The 21339-nt window shown below is 40.8% G+C and overlaps 1 protein-coding gene across 2 annotated transcripts in view; it reads left to right on the top strand.

Moving 5' to 3' along the window:
- The first annotated feature begins 7792 nt into the window (after window positions 1-7792).
- LOC121605350 (LIM domain containing preferred translocation partner in lipoma) overlaps window positions 7793-21339 on the top strand; it is a 140588-nt gene continuing 127041 nt past the window's right edge. The window contains exons 1-2 of one of the 2 annotated variants that reach the window (XM_041935227.1): window positions 7793-7994; window positions 12246-12317. The gene's annotated coding sequence lies outside the window, so the exon portion shown is untranslated. Of the gene's footprint in view, window positions 7995-12245; window positions 12318-14110; window positions 14199-21339 lie in introns of those variants that run through there. The other variant, XM_041935228.1, reaches the window with a different exon arrangement.

Raw genomic sequence — 21339 nt, 5'->3', positions numbered from 1 at the left:
ACATCCTGCAATACTGATGCCATTTCCTGGAGCTTGTCCTGCTGGTCTGTGTGCATGATAACCTTTCTCAGGCGGCAGACTGCAGGTAATTATCACATCAGTAAAGCATAATGCTTGCTTGTCATTTTCACTTACCTGCCATCACATACTGTAGATCTGTAATCTAGCTCCACTCCTTGCCTTTGTTGTGCCAACGTGGAGCTCACCGGTATCCGTGGCGGCTCTTATCAGCTCTAATAAAGGTCACAAGTGCCTAATCTTGTGCTTTGCATTAGCTGGCATTTATAGAGTGAGGAGAGTATATATGTATTTGTGAGAGAGACACGGGCTACATAGAACAGATGATTCAAAGTGACAGCTCTGTCAAAGACAGTCTGGGACTGTCTCTCTTCAGCAAACACGCTATGAAATCTGAGTATACAGAAGGTGTGATTTCGTTCAGGAATAAAACGTGTTCAGGTGTGATCTTTCTTTGTGTCAGTGATCTATTGAAAGTTGAATCTATGAAAACAGAAAAAAAAAACTCAAAGAAAGGTAAGATTCAGTGTTCATGTTTCAAAACGGCTTGTTTTTATCTGTGTATTTTATTAATTTATCCAGAAAATAAGCAATATTCATGATCACGGCTGCATGAGGAAGATAGGATAGTAAATTTTGGCCAATCTGAACAATTTAGTCGTTATTGGATGAATAGAATGCTGCATGAGACAGAAATTAGAGGAAATTAAAGGAACTCCACTTTTGTTAGTGCATGTTGTTAAAAACATCCTTTTTCTCCTCAAAACTAGTTTTTATCTCCTTGGAGTTGAAATGTCGGTTTACCTGAATTCTGCAGATGCTCCTCACGATAGCTAGAAAATGTTGTTAATGTCACCCGCTGTTACTAAAATATTTCTGATAATGACGGGATTTGAAAATGACCATAACTAACTCACTGCCTACGCTGAGGAGAGTCAAGCTAACTGTAGCTTTGTATGACATCTCCTGTCCTTTCTTGGACCGATATGGACTCAGCAGCCACAGGGTCAACTGTCAGCCTCTGGTCCAGGAGGTCAGGACCCAGCCGGAGGTTCAAACAGGGAATGTGCTGGACCTCCATGATCTTTTGGCTCGTTTTGGATCGTCGGGGTTGGAAGTGTGTTCATTTCATATGATCCCTCAGTGGTGAAAGTGCGCTGTGAGTTGTTGCTACCCATCATCTACTGTGCCTAAAAGTGGTTAATGCATCAATCCGTCTCTGTCTGTCTGTCTGAGTACCTGTCCAGACCTCCTCGCTACCACATATTACGCTACCAAACTAAGCTTTGCATTATATGTTGTTATTATATGTTGTTTAGATCCTTTAAATGTGGACAAACACTCTACAAGCTGCTTTATCTGTCTTTTTAACTGATAATGTCTTTCTTAGCATGTAAAGCTAATTAAGCATCACACCAGCTGATCCCAGATAGCGCTGGGTGAGAGGCGGGCCACATCCTGCATGGGTCGCGTGTCAATCACGCCTGCGAGAGCGGCCACGCAACACTCGAACGTGCTCAGAGACTCCTCACAGAGGGGGTCCAAGCGGTCGGCAGGTTTGAACCCAGGACCTCCTCGTTTGAGGGAACAGCGCTAACCGCTGCGCCGCCGTGGCACCAGTTCAAAAATCATTTCCACTCAAAAGCTCTGCTTTTGAGTTAGCGCTGTCTCGACCTTATCAATTATTTGCAAATGACTTGATTTTGTATTTGCGTTGCCATTCTTTTACTGTAGACAAACAGCGTATGAATAATTAATGATGTTTGCTGCTGGTAGGACTTAGCAGACTTTCTAACCAAACAGGAGAAACAAATGGTGGCTTCTTGTTAGAATTCTCAGGTAAATTAATTTCTGTTGGTCCTTTTAAGGTAAGTGATGATCTTTTAGTGAGACCGAGCTTCCTCTTTATTTTTTATTCATCGTTAAGCGCTGTAGCGCCAGAATTCATCTTGTCTGTCTTTGCAGGTCCAGCGCAGCCTTACAGGAGCGTCTGTGTATATGTTTTTAGTTTCACAGCACAGGAGTGTCAGCACGGTTAAAGGCCCAAAGACGCCGGTCCACTCGTTGCCTTTACCTCATACGCGGGAACAGAAAAGAAAACAGTTAGGATCCCTGCACCCGAGCAGAAAAACAAACTTTCAGGAACTGAGACGCTGAATTCAAAGCCTTGGTTTGGGATAGAGAAGATGAATCTGTTGGGGGTTGTTGCTTTGATGAACATGTTGTTTGACTTGTCCAGGCTGTGCAGCTCTGTTCTTCTATATCTGACAAAGAGCCAGTTGGGGGCTCAAAAACGTACCTTTTCCAATAAGATAAAACAGGTATTTTAGGCAGTGTTGTGAGTCCTTGAGAGGCAGATATCACAAAGTTTTTTGGACAAGAAGAGATGTTGAGGAAAAAGAGAGTTATTGATCGAGTGACTGAACGATAATTATGAATTTGTCACATAGAAGAGAAAAAAAAGCTCAGTAATTCGTAGTATGTTCTTGTCTGATCGCTGTGAGGTGAAATGTATGTGGGCAGCCTTGAGATGATGTAACTTTTGAAACGAGTAATAACACACATGAAAGGTTGGATTGATGAGCAGTAAAAGACTTCGCTGTTCAGTTTAATAGGCTGAGCGGTTTTACTGCAGCCGAGCACTTACGCTAGCTGACGTTAGCCACCTTCAGGTAGATGTCACTCTGTGATCATCCTGAGCTTCGCTTGTAGCAGCCACAGTCAGTCCAGCAGAACCGTGTTCAGCTGAAGTTACAGCAGGAGGCTAGCTTTAAATCTCCAAATGCTCTCACACTACATAGCTAAAACAGAGTAAAGTCCACTGCCATGGTAATTGATTTTTATTTCGAGAAACACTCCTGACCTCCCCTGCATCCAACACTTAGAATTATCGTGCCTGTTCAGCCTGCAGGCCTCTGCTTCCTACAACAAATACTTCTTTTCTGTGGTTTTGGTTCAGAAAAGATCAACTATTTAGTGATTTATTTTTAGATTTGTTTTATGTTGTTGCTGAAACCACGCCGGCCTGACGGCCGCACGTCTTATCCAGGTTTTTAGTCGATAATATCAACCAGACAAAGCGCTTAACCACTCCGTTGTTGCTGAGGAACAGAGCCAGCTGAATCCATTTTCCTCAGAGGTAAGAAAGTTGATAATGTTCATTGAAAAAAAAAAAAAAATGCCATGTTAAATGGCAACCCCACCCCCCCCTTAAAAAAAAAACTGATTTCAGGATACAGCAACAAAACCCTGCTGCTTTAAAAACGCTTCAAAGGTGCAGCATGAAGCTCACGAGTACGCATCATTTATGCTTAAACCTTGGCTGTAGGCAGGGATTGTCTCCGTCTACCACTTTAATACATATTTACATGCTAAAACATAAGAATTAGAATTCATTAGTGTAATCTGAGGTCTAGATCTAGATTGGGAGTTGTTTGATTAGTAGCTTTGGGACATTGTTTTTGTAGTGAGTCTGCCTGTCTCCTACTTTTGTTTTTCCTTATTTGGCATGACTCTCTGTAATATGGTTGTGCTTGAAGACTAATCTCTGCTATCTCAGCTCTAATTAACAGAGCATACACAGTTCCCAGACACATTTGTTGTTTTTTGTTGTTTTTTTTCGGCAAAGATCTCTGTGTTGTTTTTGTGCAGAGCACCTGGACTTGCCTGCCTACTGACAATCATCACAGTGACACACCGAATGACATTAACTACAAATTAAGAAAAAAGTCCTTCCACTCGTCTTGGTTTCACATGGCATGATGTCAGCATCGTCAGCCGTCTATTCCTGAAAACTGGGCCTTTTTGAAACTAAGAGAGCTGCATTTAGAAGACGATTGGTTTCTCTTATTCAGCATGTAGGTGCAAAACACATGCTTTCACTCACACGTTTATGAGGAAGTACACATCAACTGTGCAGCTGCTGTGTTTAGTGTTTGAGGTTTACCTACTTCAGAGGAAGTGGTGTGGGGGAGAAGACAGTGTTACAACCAGCAAATAAAACAGGATATCCGATGCTGGAACAATTGAAACACTAAAATATGACAAACGGGGCAGTTTTCTCTGACTATTCTTTCTGTGTTTTAATGACCGTCTGTAGTTAAAATGAGTGAAGTTAAACACGACAAAGTTCCATCAAACATATCTCCAGTGTGAATCCTCTATTGTGGTGGACCCTGCGAGCGCATCTCTTTTCATATGTTTTGGTACAGTGAGGATAAAACTGAAACCCTTCATATCAATGACATGCGTAGCTACACTCCCTGACTGCCGAACATCAAAGCGCCCTTGATTTCCTCTAACCGAGCATGTTAATTGGTGCTTGATTGATAACTTGAGTTCACAGGCGATGGCATGTGTCGTCTAAACTGTTCCAGGGTGTCTTTTTGAAATCAGTGGAAGAAGAATCACTGGCGGGCCCATTAAAAAATTGCCAGTGTACACACTCGCAAATAAGCTGTCACACATTACAAATGAGATTACCTTTTTCAGTGTGCCCTGGAACTTGGAGGCGAGGGGATGCAGGGGTAAGACACTAAAATAGCTCAAATCGTTTGGTTTTTATCAGCGTGCTCAATCTGCAAGTGCTGTTTATGCTTCCTTCATGCACGGTGAAAAAAGAAAAAAGTATATTCACAGCTTGGAGCACAATGTAATCAGTCTCAGCGAAGTAAGAATTATCGGTTGAAAGATAGAGCTCAGAGTGAATGACTCTTTTTCACATTTGGCTTCTAAAAATAATGACAGAGCTTTAATTTTCTTGTAAATATTTTCATTAAAGTAGCTCACAGAAACTAATCAGTAATTATATCATTCATTCATAAGAGATAAAAACGGTGTCTGAACACGGTGGCATGCGCAAACACACGAGACACACAATGTCAGCGTTGTGAATGGCAACACTGTGATACAGCCATGAGAACAGAATCAGGGGCGAAAGAGCAGTTATCGTATTTGCATTCAATCGCGAGCACGCAAACTAATTGTCTAGTTTGCATAGCAAAGATCACTGAGGTCAGGTGAAGCCCACATGAGGCAAGAGCTTTGTTGGACATCTGATAGTGGCTTGCATGTGTCAAACATCAGAGGTGTTTGGAGCTTTGACAAAGGAGAAGCGGCAGAACAACTCCAAATTCAAGCGGAGGCGAGGATAATGAGTGAAACGCAGCGGCTCAGTCATTATAAACTAGAATATGTTCAGGTGCTGATCAGGAGAACATTTCACCAAAAATATGAAATGACTTTAGTCACAGAATACTGATTAAAGGTGCTTAAGATAGCTGTCACTACTTTATATAACAGAAATCAGACATGTCATAGCAGGAGAGACACAGGTGTCATGAATAACATTAATTACATTATAACTTAGTTTACTGGCTTGGCTAACATGGAAGACAAGTTACACCTGAGTCCTAATTCCATATTACTGAACATGTTCATTAATTATTTAATGAAAAAAACAATACACAGACCACAAAATATTAGATTTTTTTTTAGTTTGCTGTTGATGTAAGGTCCAAAAGGCAATGTAACGGCAATGCAATGCTAACAGAGTACTAAAGCGTCACTAATCACTCTCTGTGGTATGAAAGGGGTCACTTTTAATGACGGTTTTATGGCTCGAAACTCTACTGTTGTGGTTCGGTCTCAGTGCTCTCTTCAATGTCGAAGCTGCCCACCCACTGCATGCTAGCAATTCAGCACCAGGCGAAGTTAGCAGCTAGCTGGTGGAGCATTTAGCCGCAAAAGAGCTGGCTGTTTCCCTCAGGCGTTAGCGGAGACCAAAACAAAGCTAAAAGCAGAGCGAATGCTGGTCTTTTGTTTGTTGGTTGGCCTGAAACACGACTCCAAATCAATGATAATGTTGCTCCGTGTTTAGCTAACTGTTAGCTAACACGTTCACCATATCAACTTTGTTAGGAGATGAGAGGTCATTGTTGTGTTTATAGCTTGGCCCAAAATGCCCCCCCAAATAAAAATCTATTAATGCTGCTTTTGCTTTCTCTTCTCTGAGTTTTACTGACAGTCACATCTTTTAGTTCCAGTTTGATTGACGACTGGTTTCACACATATCGTATCACTTCCTGTCAGTGCAAAATGAATTCCTGTACACTAACTGACAAAAACAAAACAAAACAGGATGCGATGCTGTCACGGCAGGAAAAGCACAGGTGTAAATAATAAAACTAACAGTGTCTGAATTCCATTTAGCTCACTGCACCTGCATTAAAAAAGCCTGTTAGTAATTAGTGTACACTGAACAGAGTTAGTATGAATTAAGACACTCTGGTGTTTGAGTTACTGTGAATGTATTTCAACTCTTAAAGAATTCTAAGATGTGATTATTTATGTTAACATGCTGTTTCTATGATATAATGGTGGCAGACTGGTGTGACTATAAATACTTAGCCTACAGCTGGTAGTTTGTAGGTGACTGTGATGTGTTCAATGACTACAGCTGTTGATTCAGTAATTAAAGCAACCCTTCGGCTGTTCAGCCCTTTGACTCTCTCTTTTTCCAATACTCAAGGCAGTGAGTAAAGACTCTGAAGTGTTACTGTCCAAACGGTCCTTTAAGCTAATATTATTCACACTCACAGAAATACATTATGCTTCCCTCGGCACAGAAACCTTGAGGTATGGAAAGCCTTATATAAATTGTTGACTATGTGACAATCACAGCACAAGCAGCAAGGCTTTGTTCACATTTGCTGTGCATGCATGCAATGTTTGCCAATCATACTGCAAATAGAGGAAAAAACTCATCATAAAATACAAAAAGTATAGTAGGAATGTGTTGTACACACTACGCAGCCTATGTGTAATGTATGTGTCCTTGTTTCTTGTTTGATTTTACCGTTTAAGACAGAATTACCGTCACTACCGAATGTTATTAAAGCCAATACTTGAATATATGGGTGCAAAATTCAAATATTCAGTATAAACAAAGCTGGCTAGTAAATTTAGATTGTAGTGAACACTTTCTCATGGTTCCAGGCGATAGACCGTGCATGACAGCGCACGGCAGCACGCAGAATGAAGTGTGAATTTGAATCTCTTCAAATGACAGCATGTGGAAATTCACAGTTGACTGGCTGCGTGCTGTATGTTAGTACTGAAACACTCGCTGAGCTGCTTCTTTTTTAACCAGCACCTTGAAATTTCAGAGCCCTTTGTTTAATTATTACGGGTCTTCAGCAGGACACCTTGAAAAAACATCACCCAGTATTAAAGTTTGTAACACAAGGCAAATAAATACAACAAAAAACACTATGAAAGTCACCTGTTTTCTTTAGGGGTAGTCTTTTGTAGGACTGGTACATAGAGTCCAGACACATGTAAAATATACAGTATATTGCAGAGCCATATGTGACGGGACTAACTGCGGTGTTCAATCACTGATATGATCAAAGAAGCTTAAATTAGGTTCTGTTGTAAAGTGTGAGTCCATAGTTTGAGGTGAACTTATAATGGATATTTCCTATTTTATTTGTTCAAGTTTTCTATTTTTTGGACAATATTTTACTTATCAGGTAGACAAGGTTATTCACTGCATGGCCATTTAAGTGCATTTCGCAAGTGTGGATTTTGTACATACAGGAAATATAATTCTTGATATGGTGCAGTCAATGAGACAGTTACTTATCCATCTCACAATGGCTTTTTAGGGCAGTTTTCTGGTTTAAGCATTGGAAGTACAGGGCTTACTGCATTCCACCATATTTATATATCCAGTTTGTTGTGCATTTCGGGCGCGCAGGTAGCTGCCGGGGCTGTCAGGGTCCTCCGGGCCGTGCTGCTGGGGCTCGCTCACACCGCTGGCCTGCTGCCTTACATGGGCAAACTTCTGAACTGACTGAGGCGGCTGGAATTTCACAGCGTGACGTCACTGCCTACAACTCTCCCAGAATTTGGATCAAGAAGTTTCACTTTTTTTGGTGGGATTTCAACCTCTGTTTTATTTCCTAGAAAGCGAGGTAAGCGAAACTATCGAGCGCTTTTCTTACGCCTTAAGCATATCCGTGATGATCGGCTGTGTTAAAACTGGTGTGATTTAAGGTATGAGTGATAACTAACTGTCGGAGGAGCTCGTCTTCAATTTGTTCGGCCTTGTTGGGATATAATATGAATTTTACTGTAGCTCGGACGGAGTTCACACCGAGGGCGTGGACTCAAACGATAGCTTCGGCCGGTACTAGCTAGCGTTACATGAGGATACTAACAAAGCTAACTTGTCGCTGGCTAGTTTTGAGCCAGGCGCAGTCATGCGTTGAGAATATAAGACATTGTGAACCGTCAGGTTTTTGCCAAGCGGCACTCTGGGCGTCTCTGGCGTGTCTGTTTTTAGCCAAGTGGTCCGCTGCTGAGCAATGCGGAAGACAGACTGTCACCAGAGAAAGATGAGAGCCCTTAACTGTAAGGGAATATGTCGCTGAATTTCACTTTAACACCCTCATAAGCGCCCATTTAGCGGAGTGTCCCGTTACAGAAACAACTGCTAGCTAAGTAACCGCTAAGTGTTTGCTAGTTTTAGCGTAGTCGTTAAGGAAAATGACGTTACTCTGTTAATGTATGAACGGACGCGATTGTTTACGACAGCGTCGATTCGCCACGTTGTTTAAGTGTTTTTTTAATGACGGTTTTTGTCATGAACTCAGGGAAAACTGTGGTTCCTGCTCAGTTGTTATGGCTTCTGTGTCTATTTAGCTTTAGAAATGACAATAACAGTCATAGGACGTACGTATATACGCTTGTTGAGAGAGAACTAACCCATAGTGTTGTAACGTAAGGCCCATACAGGAGTGGACTAACATCACAGTACAGGCCTGCAGTATAGGCTACTTTTAGCCCTGGTTTGGGTGAAAAAAACAAGGCAGGAAACATCACTGCTTTGATTTGTGACAGAGAAACGCACAAACAGCTCCACCCAAAGTCTGAGCTGAAAGCACCTATAGGTGACTTCACAAATCTAGCTAACATGTACATAAAAGTGGTTAGTAACTTAAGCCCAAGCACTGTCAAGACATTGCTGTCCATTTTGGTTTAAGTGCATGTCAGACACATGACAACAAGAAGTTATCGAACAGTTAATGAAGTGACCTTCCTCCTCCTCCTCCAGATCAGAAGTTTATTGTTATCCACTGCCATCCTCTGTGTTCATAACCATAAGCCTTTCTTAAACCTCTTTAAGAAAGCATTGAGACCAATTAAACCAGGCAAATCCCATCCATTTCTAGGTATGACGGTGTGTTCGAGGCTTGTTTATTAGTGTTGAATGTCACTGCGTGCGTCACGTAATGTATTGAAAACGTTTGTGCACATGTACGTCCCTCGAGATTTCCTCTACATGATTCATACTCACACTGATGACTGACCACCTGCTTGATGTAAACAGCTTTAACTTCATCAGTCGTCTTCATCGTTTTTCAGTGAAAGAAGAACCTTGGTCCAGACTATAGACATTGTTCTGCCATAAAACGTGAAAAATAAGCCTCACTATCCTCTTTAAAAGACTGAATTCAAACTTTGGCTTAGATGTTGGATTTTAAATCAATAACACCAAGGTCCCCCGAGAATGCTGTCATCAAACTGAATACATCTGCGTCGCTCAGACACATTTTTGACTCAGGCAACATTAAACGCAACTGTCTTTAAAATCTCTGGTTAAAAAGAACTCATTTGACAGCGTTGATGATGTTAAAGTTAAAAGATGATCAGCTGCCTTTGAGCCTGGGCCCCCCGGTAGGTTTAGTCAAGTTATTCTACTGTTTGTGTTTCTTGGCATTTTTTAATGAGGATGTCCTTTTCTGGAAGGAACAGCAGCAGTTTCCCAGACTCAGAATGCACAGTTTCAGAGCAGAGCTTCATGTCAAGACAGTGGGCTTTCAGTGTGAGTGTTAGCACAACCAGAAGCCGGCGTGCATCTCTATGATATGTGCTAAGTGTGATCTAGATACCTTTCATGTATTTCTATTACATTTGATCATCCAATTTTCCAAAAACGAAATACCTGGCAGTCTTTGCCAGAGGGTCATTTAACATCACATAATGCTGAAGGTATTTCCAGAATCCTCAAAGACTCTTCTAACCATCTGGATGAAAAAATATTCCATCTGCTCCACCAATAAAAAGATTTTTATCCTGTTTCATAAATTAAACCTCTTTTTCTTAATGTAAACAAAGATGGTTGAAGAAAGGACATATCTCCTTTGCACAACCAAAAAAAAAAGAAATCTTACCACATATGCTCGTACATACAGATTTTGCTTGTGATTTACGAAACGAACAAGGGACATATGTCATTTCTATCTACCTGGATTAAGAGATGCTGTCGCAGTTTGAGAAATGGGTTATAGATCAGTTTTATCCTTCAACAGAGCAATATTTTTTAATCCAGATGGTTAAAAGACTCAGAGGAATCTGGATGTTGTTAAACGGCCTTCAGGGTTTTGAAATATTGCGAGGTATTTATTTTCTGAACAATTGGATGCTTATCTTGTGATTTGAATGTAATGCAATACACTAGAGGCACAGACTGGGGCTAGCAACCACCAAAGCCTCATGGTGTGCTATAGAAGCTGAGAGCACTTGTACAATACCTGTGTGTTTCTTAGACAGTCATACTGTTGCCTTATGCCTCCATTGGTAGTGCAGCAGCCTTTGATGTAAGTGTGGGAGGTCAAAATCTGAGAGTTAGTGACTGATTCAAGACTCTTGAACACATCCAACCAATGTTTTATGGTGTTAAAGAAATAATGCATGGACCACAGAGGCAGATTACGCAGTCATGTCAGACGACAACAAAAAGTGTAGATTCTAACACATAATGACAGTCAAGCATGACCAGACCTATGAGATAACATACAAGGCATAGCAAGGACATGTCAGTGCCCGCTCAACATTTCTGCTGCGCTCTCAGGTAGGGGTGTGACATGGTTTGCACAACAATGCTGCTGTCTCTTTTTTACTCACATCCACGTGGATTACAAAAACATCCGGCAGGACAATTCATTTTATTGGACAATACCTGCATAACTTGTAAAGGACTCCTTCACAGCTGAAACATACTCGCCAGGGACTATTTCTAAGTGTCTGATGAATGAAATTTCTTAGGAGATGTACCTTGTAGCTGGTTCTCAAAATACTGAAGGGTCTTGACATCCACTGGCTTAACGTGAGTTTGCCTCTGCTCAGACTCCATTGTCTAATTTCATACTAGCTGTGTTACTTGCTCTATCTAAAATGCATGCAGCTTGTCTCCTTCCACTAGCCTGCCCTGTTAGCTCTCAGTTGTGCAGTTAAAAGTAACGTGACAATAAAAAGTAGTTTAGTCTTATGCAATTTATTTGCGGGTTTATTGCACTGAATAGAAGCAGACAGCCTCTCAAATATTAGGATTTACTTCGTCATTATGACAAAAGAAACAGTGAAGACATCATGTCGGGGTCTCGGAACTTGTGACAGACATTATTTTACACGTTATAGCAAGTATGATTAATTAAAAGAATCAAAAGATGAAGAAGTTCTCAAAACATTGCTGTTTAAAGCCGTACATGGTACAGAGCAGCCTTGTGCACTCAATACTGAGAGAGCAAGAAATGCAAATAATTCATGTTTTTCCCCATGAATAAAGACTATCACCAGTGTTATGTGATCACCATAGCACCTAAATGATGTAAAAAATAAATGTCTGTATAAAGTGATTAGTATTTTGTACTATGATATTGTTAATAATTCTCATACTGGTATTATGCTAACGTGCATAAGCCTGGATCATTGGATCATCATTGCTATGATAAACATTGACCAGTTTAACCTTCTCCTGAGTTAGAAACCCTCATGTTAGATTTCAGTTTCGTTTTAGTTCTCCTCACTAAATAATTGTTACACTGTGGTGAAATATTTTCTGTAGTGTCACTCGTCAGCATTGTTTTCCCTGTACTTTGTCTTTGCAGTGAAATATTACTCCAACAGGCTGTCAGGTGCCTGGTGAGAAATGACAGACTTAAATTTAAATGGACAGCATACATTCAGGTTCATACAGGATTTACGGGAGCCTGCCCATAGTTCATTCTTTCACTGATGGACGACACAATCGTGGAAAAAAAAATGTCTGAGTTGACAGGGCCAGCTTACCTCGTTGTTGTGGTCCTGCTCAGCACAATTATAGTTATGTAATCCATTTAAGTAATACAGACTGAGTTGTCTCTATTTCTCAATCTCAACAGATTTCCTCACAGAGTAAAGGGCATCGCTTCAACAGCCTTCCAGAAATCCTGCACGCCCTGAGAGGAGCAAAGGTAAGACAGCCTTTACTGCGCTTTGTGTTGTTTTTTTTATACACTGTGTGTTTTGTCCTGTGTTTGTCCTGCTGTAGTGCTTTCATGTTGGGGGCCAGTTGAACTTATGTTTGGTAGGTTGCGTGTTCTGAACTTCCAGTACAAAAATATGGACATAAATTCGCAACTTAAGGCCAAGTCACCCTCACAAACCATCACAAATGTATCACAAATTGTGCCAAAGTGTTTAGTGCTTGTTAGTAAATCACTATATCGCATGGTGAATCTTACTGTGAGGATTCCTATTAACTTCCTACTGCTGTAATATCTCGGTGAGCTTTTGCACAGCAGGTGTGATGTCACCTTTGTGTTTGGCCATGTTTGAGCTGCAGGCGTGCAGGGGGAGTACGGTGCTGCATGTAATAGTTGTTGTATGAACCCTTTAGTGGCTCCAGAGGGAGCTTCAGGACATCTGATAAGTTACCTCAAGTGATGTCACTTGAGTCAGCGTCGGTCGGGTCTGAAGACTAGAAGTGTGAAAATGGAAACATCAGAATGTGTGGAGTTAGAAAGAAGTGATTTTACCAGACCTCTGTTGGCCGCTCCTCTCATTTCTGCTTGGTATTAGAGGCTTGAGGCTGCAATAGCTGCTACTAGCATACCACACCTGAAACTCAAGTTGCATTGTGGGTAATGCAGGCACCAGGTTTTGACAAGAAAGAAGAATGCGTGGAATAAAAAAGACAATATCTCTGATTTGCTGCGTCAGTTTTACATCCACGCGGCGTCATCATGTAGCTCAGCTGGCCCTGACATTATTGCAGACAGTCTGGTTTAGCTCACATATTATCCAGCCATGGCCAACTCTTTTATGTACGCTGTTAGATCTGTTATGTTATTTTTAAGGCTCCTATCTCTTCATCTGCATTGCAGCCGCTTTCTCATGTTCAGCAGTCTCTTCTAATTTTTCTCATCTTTTCTTAAGTGCCAGACAAATCTTGCATTAGAGTCATGTAAGCGTAAAATTAATTCTTACGACTGTTTCAACTGTTTGGAAATTGGAAAGTATTTAAACAAATATGTTAGAACTTCAGTGCTCTGAATACGGTCTGTTCTTCGGGGATTTGGAGGAAGCTGGTTGCGCTGTCTGAGCAAAACGATCGCTCTCAAGCCAAATTGCTTTTCGAAACAATTCCAATCCAGGCAGGACAGTGTCATGTTCTCTCGTAGCGGCTCATATTATTACCGTGATCTCTGCTGACCAACACCACTCACGGGGAGCAATCAGACTTTAATTATACGTTCTTAATCACTTGAAGACAATCTGTGTGACAAGGCAGCTTCTCACAGTAAATGTGTTCTCTACCTGCTAATCTGTCACTCGTCACCTAATGAACAAAAATAATAACTTACGTCTATATTTAGCTGCATTTTTGCATTTCATTCAGTTCCCCATTTGAAGTTTAGAGCTCGCTCCTCTTCTGTTCTCTATATTTTAACTATCCACCCATAAAAATGGAGCCTGCAGGGCAGGCTCAAAGTGTTACCCATCTTAGGTCAGACTGAACCCGAACCGATTGTGAAAAGTTCTCCACAATCATCATTATTATTCCTAGTGAAAGGTATGCACCACAGAACTGGCTCTGCCGAGTGACTCTGGCTCACAGAGTATGGCATTCCAAGTTAAAAGCAAACCAAACTGATATTGCCCTCAATACTGTCTTCATATTTTCTCCATATTTGGAAATGTTTACCTCCTCATGATGGTTGACAGAGGTTGGAAGAGGGGATGTGAGTCATTTCGGCTGCATAAGGCTTTCTAGGGGTGAGAGGAGCCTTCCAAGTGACTGCCATTTAGTGAAGCTGGGAGTTTTCTGTGCTTCCATGATCTAAAGAGAAACTGTGAGTATCGTTCTATGCTCAATTTTTATTTTAATCTTTTAGTTTTGTGGTAGCAATTTGTTGTTGTCACAATAGCCATGCACATTCAGATAATCCAGTTTAAAGTAGCTCAAATTATTGATTTTGTCTTTTTTTGCATTGTCCAAACCGTGTATGTGTATTGCCTGCTTGTGGGGACGTTGTGTCACTATTTGTCACAGCTTGATTGAAAGTTCGAGAGGTGTAAAGGAGATGCCATTGCTGTTTCCTTGCATCAGGCACAGTCCCCACACACAATGTTCCTGTGCAAGTATGGAAGAGACAGGGAATTGATACCGACGGCTCACCAGCTCGCCAGATATTTCGGGAAAGTTTTTGAAAAGTTTGGACTACCTCAGCGCTGCGGTGGGAAATTCTTTGACCACGAGACTGACCTTGTATACAACTGTCTGTCAGTAACATGAGGAGGTTAGAGATGAAGGTGAAAAGTGCAACAGCCTGTTGCGTCCGGCCAAATTGAACAGATGTTGTAGGATAGAAGCTGTTAAATAGCAAAGCGTGTTTTCCCGGAGATGACATGTGGTTGTGTGTGAGCTGGGGGCAGCTCGGGTCATTGAATAATTCTGGTTTTGCAAACATTCACTCAAACTGATATCTACAATTTAACAGTTCTGACCTTCCTCCTGGCTCTTACTTTCACACTTCAAACGTATAGTGGCAGGTGCCTGGCAGTGGTAGTAAGGGACGAGGTAAATGATTTTACTTAGCTGTAAGGGCTGGTGCTGCCGACTGCTGTGGCGTGATTATCTATTTATTTTTATCTTTAAATTATGCTGGGGCTGTATCGGCAGTCAGCCGCAGAGCTAGTTAGCCTGCTTGGATGCCAACTGGTGTCAATTGTTTTTTTTTCATATGCTGGTATTGGATATTTGATTCTGTATACTCATACATTAATGAATGAATATAAGCTGCTATACGCCATTGATCTGTGTATGAAATGATACATAAAGCATATTTTGAGCCATTCTTCAAAAACTAAGCCTAAACCCAGACATTATCTGCTGCTTTGATATTGTGCTATATACTTTATGTGTTTATAGTTTATGTGCTGCTTTTCTGGGAACACAGCTCTCCAGTACAGGCCACCAAATCCAGTAAGCACCTCAAACATGCATCCATAGCTGTCTTTTTAATATGTTTATGTTCACTCTGCAATGATAAACACGTTAAAATCTAGCTTTTTTTTGATGAGCAAATTATTTTTGACTGCTGTACGCTGTAGACAGGCAGCCGTTTGTGGTTTTGAGTGAAATGTCTGGACTTCTATTGGATGGATTGCCATGAATTTTTTTCCCCCTGAATTGTAAAATTTGTTGAACACATTTTGTTCCATTCTTCCACCACCATCAGGTCAACATTTCACTTTGTCCAATACTTTTGTTTTTGACCAAATATCTGCAAAACTAATGTCAAGCCTATCAACCCCAGTGATTGTTTTAATGCGTGGTGCTAATTAGAAGATGCCAGCATGCTAGTATGATAAATGAAGATGATGAGCATAGCAAACATTATGCCTGCTAAACATAAAATAATCCAAATTATATAATCCTTTATTGATCCCCCAGTGGGTAATTTTCAGTATAAACATCAGCGTATTACTTATTGCATACATTAATATTGTCATTGCATGTGGACGTTAGCACTTAGCTTGAAACACTGTCGTGCTAGCATACCTATAGACTCTCAGCCCCTTCGTGCTTTTGGGGTAAAATGTTGGCATCCACTGGACGTGGACTGAAACTGTAACGCTTAGAGGTTGAAATAAAACATTTTTCCTCTTAAAATTGTCTCACATGGTGTGGTATAACAGTTAGCTGATTGTTCAGTTTGATTGATGGTCTGATTACTTTTGAAAAGCCGTTAAAGCTAATCACGCTGTAGCTGATTTTCACACATTCTGTTTGAGACTTTATTGGATTTACAATTATTTAACATATATATTGAACTATTACCACTACACCTTGTTCAAAATGTTGTAGTTCACCACCAGTTTTCTTTACAACCTCAGTATCGAGACGGCTGCACTGAGCAGAGTGGTTTGACAAACCTCAGTGGCTCTGCTAGTTTAATAAGCACTGACAGACACCGATCATTGGTTACATCAGTCTCTGGCGACATTTCCAACACTCTTAAAATGACTTAATCTGGTCTCATTCTACTTTGCCGTGCTTAATTTCAAGACGTTGGCATCCCCAGATTGGGAGAGATTGTATGTTTTCAAGACAAGTCTTCCAAATGAATCTCGTCAACAAATTAAGGCATGATTAACAAGAGCAATTACACCGAGGATCCGACTGAGCTGAGGAGAACCGAGCTAAAGCGGAGGAGATTATCTTTCTTATTAAGGAGAATCACTTTAAGGGTTTGATTACTTTCTGTTTTTGTGTTTAACTCTTGATTACTCTATAACTAAAGATGCCTTGTAAACAGCTATTTTTATCTATACTGCTGAGGGTTTCGAGTGCACGCTGAACAGTGTATGTAAACGAGCGGTGGAGCTTCTCTTTGCTCTCAGCAAAAAATGCTACGGTGGCACCAACAATGATAGAACTGACATATCTAAGAATGATTAGAGTTCAGGGTTTTTGCTGGTTGACTGGAAAAGAAATGCAGCATAGTACTCCAAATATATTTCACCATAAGCGAATACTGTCTGGTAGGATATTTGCCAACAATGACGGCTTTAAGTAATATTTCGTATGTCAGTATCTGCTTGACACTTGTCTCCCAATCGAAGCTGTTTTCCTCTTTCCCAGTCAAACTGAACAATGATCTCAGAGGCATTGCTTTTAACAGATTTCAAGGCTTTGGCTGGGTCCCCTCATTTAAATGTTGATTTGGCTGCATGTTTGGTGACCAGTGTTGTGTGCGAACATAAATCATCGCTTCAGTTTAAGGTCTCTGGAGGAAGTTCACCTCAAGACTTTGCCTGCTTTTATTGTTTCCTTTCCCGATACAAAAAGATGACCCACACCCACTGCATGTTTGATGTGTGACGAGTCGTCCACGGCGTCCACCAGACGCTTTGTCGTGCCTGAAGAATTCTGTTTTTATGTCGTAAGAAGAAAATATCTTTTGCTTAACACACCCTATTACTTCAGTTGCATTTTTTTTTCCAGTGCAGATTTCACTCTGGAGCCCAGATTTCCTCCAGAAAAGGCTGCCAGTGAATTGTTGCTCATCACTTAGCCTGATCTCTAATTAACTACAATTCTCAATTAGCCCCTAATTTAAATTTAGGACTTTTAGAGTTTTCAGTGCACATGAGTACATTCCAAGGATTTTTACAATCTGTGCATTTAGGTGCACAGAATAAAAAATTCATGTCTCTCAAATATAGCTGAATATGGACTTACTGACTCTAAACATTTCAGCTTTTGTTCATTCATCAGTTTGAAAACCCCATAAAAACAACAACAGTTAATTTAAGCTGAAGTTACTTCCTTGCTATTAAAATTCAATCAACATCGCTGGGTTTTTTCCACTGGGACATTGTGAGCCATATTGCATGTTTAACTTGTGCGCATGGCTTCATTGCTGATTACTAATTAGTAAAATCCAAGTCAACAATGGCTATTTTCAACATAACTGATAAAGTCAGGAAGCTGCTGAACATCAACAGCAGCTGTGGAGACTTGGCAGCCTGGAAGGGAAACGGTCTGCCTCCGAAGTACAGATGATATTTTGAAACTTCTGGGGTATTTTTATGGGCATTTTTTCTGCTTTAGCTGCATTAAATCAATTAGCAAAAGATTTCTCAGTTTTGTCTCTCTTGCACTTTCTTTCCTGTCTGTCTCTCTCACAAGTCCCATCTCTAGTCCTAATATTGATCTTAGTAATAGTTCATACATTTTCTAGAACATCAGAAAGTAGTATCTCAGCAGCAGGGACTTTTTCAGAGTCAGAAACCGCAGCCAAGAAACCAAACCTAGAACTTTTTAGTTTTCTGTTAAAACAAATAAAGTTCCTGGGTGCCTGATACAACACTGGGAGCCAAGAAAAGTTTCTGTTGTCGACAAATTTTACTTTGTGTTGAACCCTATTTTGCCTTTTGGTGTTCATAGCATTCTCCTTTTTCACAGCCTGGTCGGTGGATTTTTATTTGCTGTTCATCAACACTTTCGTGACCAGTAAACAACAGTAATCTTGAACATTGTCGTGATGACAGTGGAGTGATTGTGTGCCAGAAGTGACATTTTCTCTGTGTCCCTATCATTTAGGATCAGATGCCACTAACTGATTAATCTCAGATTAGGCAGAGGCTCGAGGCTAATGGGACACTTTACACAATGTGACTGATACACTTGCTTGGCATGCAGTGACAGATGCCAGCCTCTAAAGACAGTCAAATTACTGAAGCATGTTGTTGGCAAAACACAGAGCCATTAATGATGTGCCAAAACATATAAACTGCAAACCACATAAATCAGATTAGAATAACGAAAGGATGAAGGATGTCAGCAGACAAAGTGAGACTATGATGAGATACCAGCTTCCATACCAGTGAAGTGTTACGGGTTAAAAGGAGTGGAAATGGCCCTTTAAAGCTGGTGCTATTTGCCTTCTGGAGACATTCTACACCCATTTTGAATTGAACTTTGAACCTGGCAGGGGTTTCTCTTGATCCTGATGAAGAGAAGAGAAGGAGAGGTAGACTTGGGATGCTCCTGACAGATAAAAACGGTTAAAGTGGTTGGTGAACAGGGTGTCAGTTTTGGAGAAGCTGGTAATGTAGGATTTTCGAGCTTTGCTCATCTGTTTGAGACGTTAAGGTGATGCTTAATTGAGTAGGAAGATTTCTGATTTTGTGCTACATCAGGCACAGCACTTTTTGTTCTGCCACACTCTCATTGTGTCATTGCAGCCGTGAGTCGCTGGTGTCAGCAGCAGGAATTTTCACCCTATCACTCTTTGAAAGAGCTATGTATGTGAACAGAGCTGCATTTATCAGTCTACTGGCACACTGTATGTAGGCATATTTCATGTGGCTCATTGGCAGGATTAATTGCCAACAAGTCCCCTGTGGGCCAGGAATGCAATTACCTACTGACCCAAAATCATTCTCCTGGCTGGAAGTCACCGTCTCTGTTCTGGCAGAGTTACACCTGGGACTGAGTCTTCACATAACCTCACACTCACCCATCCTTACTTCAAGGCAGTCTGTGATTTTTATCTTTGTGTGATGTAGTGGTGTGTTTGAGGCCATTTTGTATTATGTGTGTGTGTAATGTTCAGGAATTGAACAAAGGCATCCAGTGAGGTTCTGATTTTACCTCCTGATTTTAGTGTGGTAAGGATGTATTTGAATTCACCAATATCTGCGAGAAATGAAGTTTATCTTACTTTAAAGTGAGGAAAACGCTATGAGTGAAGTAGTGCACGTAAACAATTTAAGTCTTTTGCTTTGATAGTGAAAGTCTGATAGACGTTTGAGGCTCTGAGGAATCAGTACTTGTTCAAAGCTTGTAACGTGTGGACTTCCACAAATGAAAGATAATACAGCGGTGCAAACCCACGTAATAGAATTCTGTTGTTGTTCTCAACACGTCATTCAGAGCTGAAACTATTTATCAGTTAATTTCACTGCAACAATTTTGCTGTTTGATGAATCATTTGAATATTTTTTTGAGCAAAAATGCCAAAAGCTCTTTGGCTCCAGCCTTTTTCACTGTGAGGATTTACATGTTTTCTTAGTCTTAAATGTCTTTGTGTTTTTAACTGTTGGTCAGACAAAACGGGCAATTTGAAAACGTCATGTTTGAAATAAACGTTTGCGTTTTTATTGACCGTAACCACAATCTTTCCCTAACCTTAAGAGAACGCCACCGATGTAGCATTACAGATATATACGGTTGCCAGTCTTGGGATGGACAGTTGCAAAAAGTTGGAAAATCGATGCAGCAGAAACAGAGAGATCAACTTTTATTCCCCCACAAACTATTCTTGTGCCTACATTACCCAGAATGCAACTCAACCGCTGACAGTTCAGTCAGAGATTTTGGTGTGTTATGCTAGTAGTGGCTCATGTAGCCACAAGCTGCCAGTCTCAAACAGAGATGAGGAGTGGGCTGCAGAGGTCTCACTCCTGTCTCACTGGACCCTCCCAGATTGTTTTCATTTTCAAACTAGTTGTAAACTTGTCTTGTAGACCCAGACGATGCTGACTCAAGTGACATCACTCGAGGACATGTATCAGGCTTCATGCAGCTCCCTCTGCAGACACAAAAAGGCTTTATACAACTTTTATTCAACAATCGACACCTGTAAACAGACTTTTAATGGGTTAACTCTCCCTTTAGCCAAATGTTTACGTACTCTGAACCTACCTACACCTTAAATGTAGTTTATTTGCCATAACCACAACCTTTCCCAGACCTCAACCATACTGTAGCAGCCATGCACAGGTTTTGTAGAAAGAGCAAATTTGAAAACCTTGACGCTGGATGTAAAAATCATCGAATGTGTTCTGAGGTTTGCAGAATAGGGTTGCATTTTGTTGTACTAACGGGTACACAAGATATTCACTGAGTGTCCACAGGTGATGTTTGTCGTGGAACAACCACCTCAACATGAATTCTTCCTCTTGCATGTTATTTTCTGTGACGTCAGTCGGTTTGCTCGTACTGATTACTAAATTGGATTCAAAGAAATATGTAGAAACAAAGATAAAAGCCAAGGCTTAACTAAATGGAATCCATTTTTTTCATGGCGCTGTTAAGAGCACTAATGCAGTAAGATTTAGACTTTAAATCATTGCCAATGCTGTCACAAGTATATACGTAGAAGGAGGTGGAGGGGACGTCTACACACGGTTTGTCACAGCATGAAGAGAAAAGCTTCTTTGTGTCTCCTCTACACATTTGCATTTACTTTCACTGTTCTCATGTCATATAGGAGGTTAAACATTATGGTCTGGGTCTTAGTGAGCTGCCCCAGAATCTGCTTCATTAATGGATTATCCAATTGTATCCGATGTAGCGTGCATTGTGGATCAAGTACTGTAGTGCAGCCACACTAAGCACTGACACACAACCTATGCATGGCTAGCTTGTTATTTGAGCTCCCTGCTTGCTGTTTTAGGTCTCGGGCTGCGGAGTTTAAG

The sequence above is a fragment of the Chelmon rostratus genome, chromosome 4 (genome assembly GCF_017976325.1).
Source record: "Chelmon rostratus isolate fCheRos1 chromosome 4, fCheRos1.pri, whole genome shotgun sequence".
In the NCBI taxonomy this organism is placed as follows: Eukaryota; Metazoa; Chordata; class Actinopteri; order Chaetodontiformes; family Chaetodontidae; genus Chelmon; species Chelmon rostratus.
The sequence above is the reverse complement of the archived record's forward strand: the minus strand, read 5'-3'. Positions and strand labels throughout refer to the sequence as shown.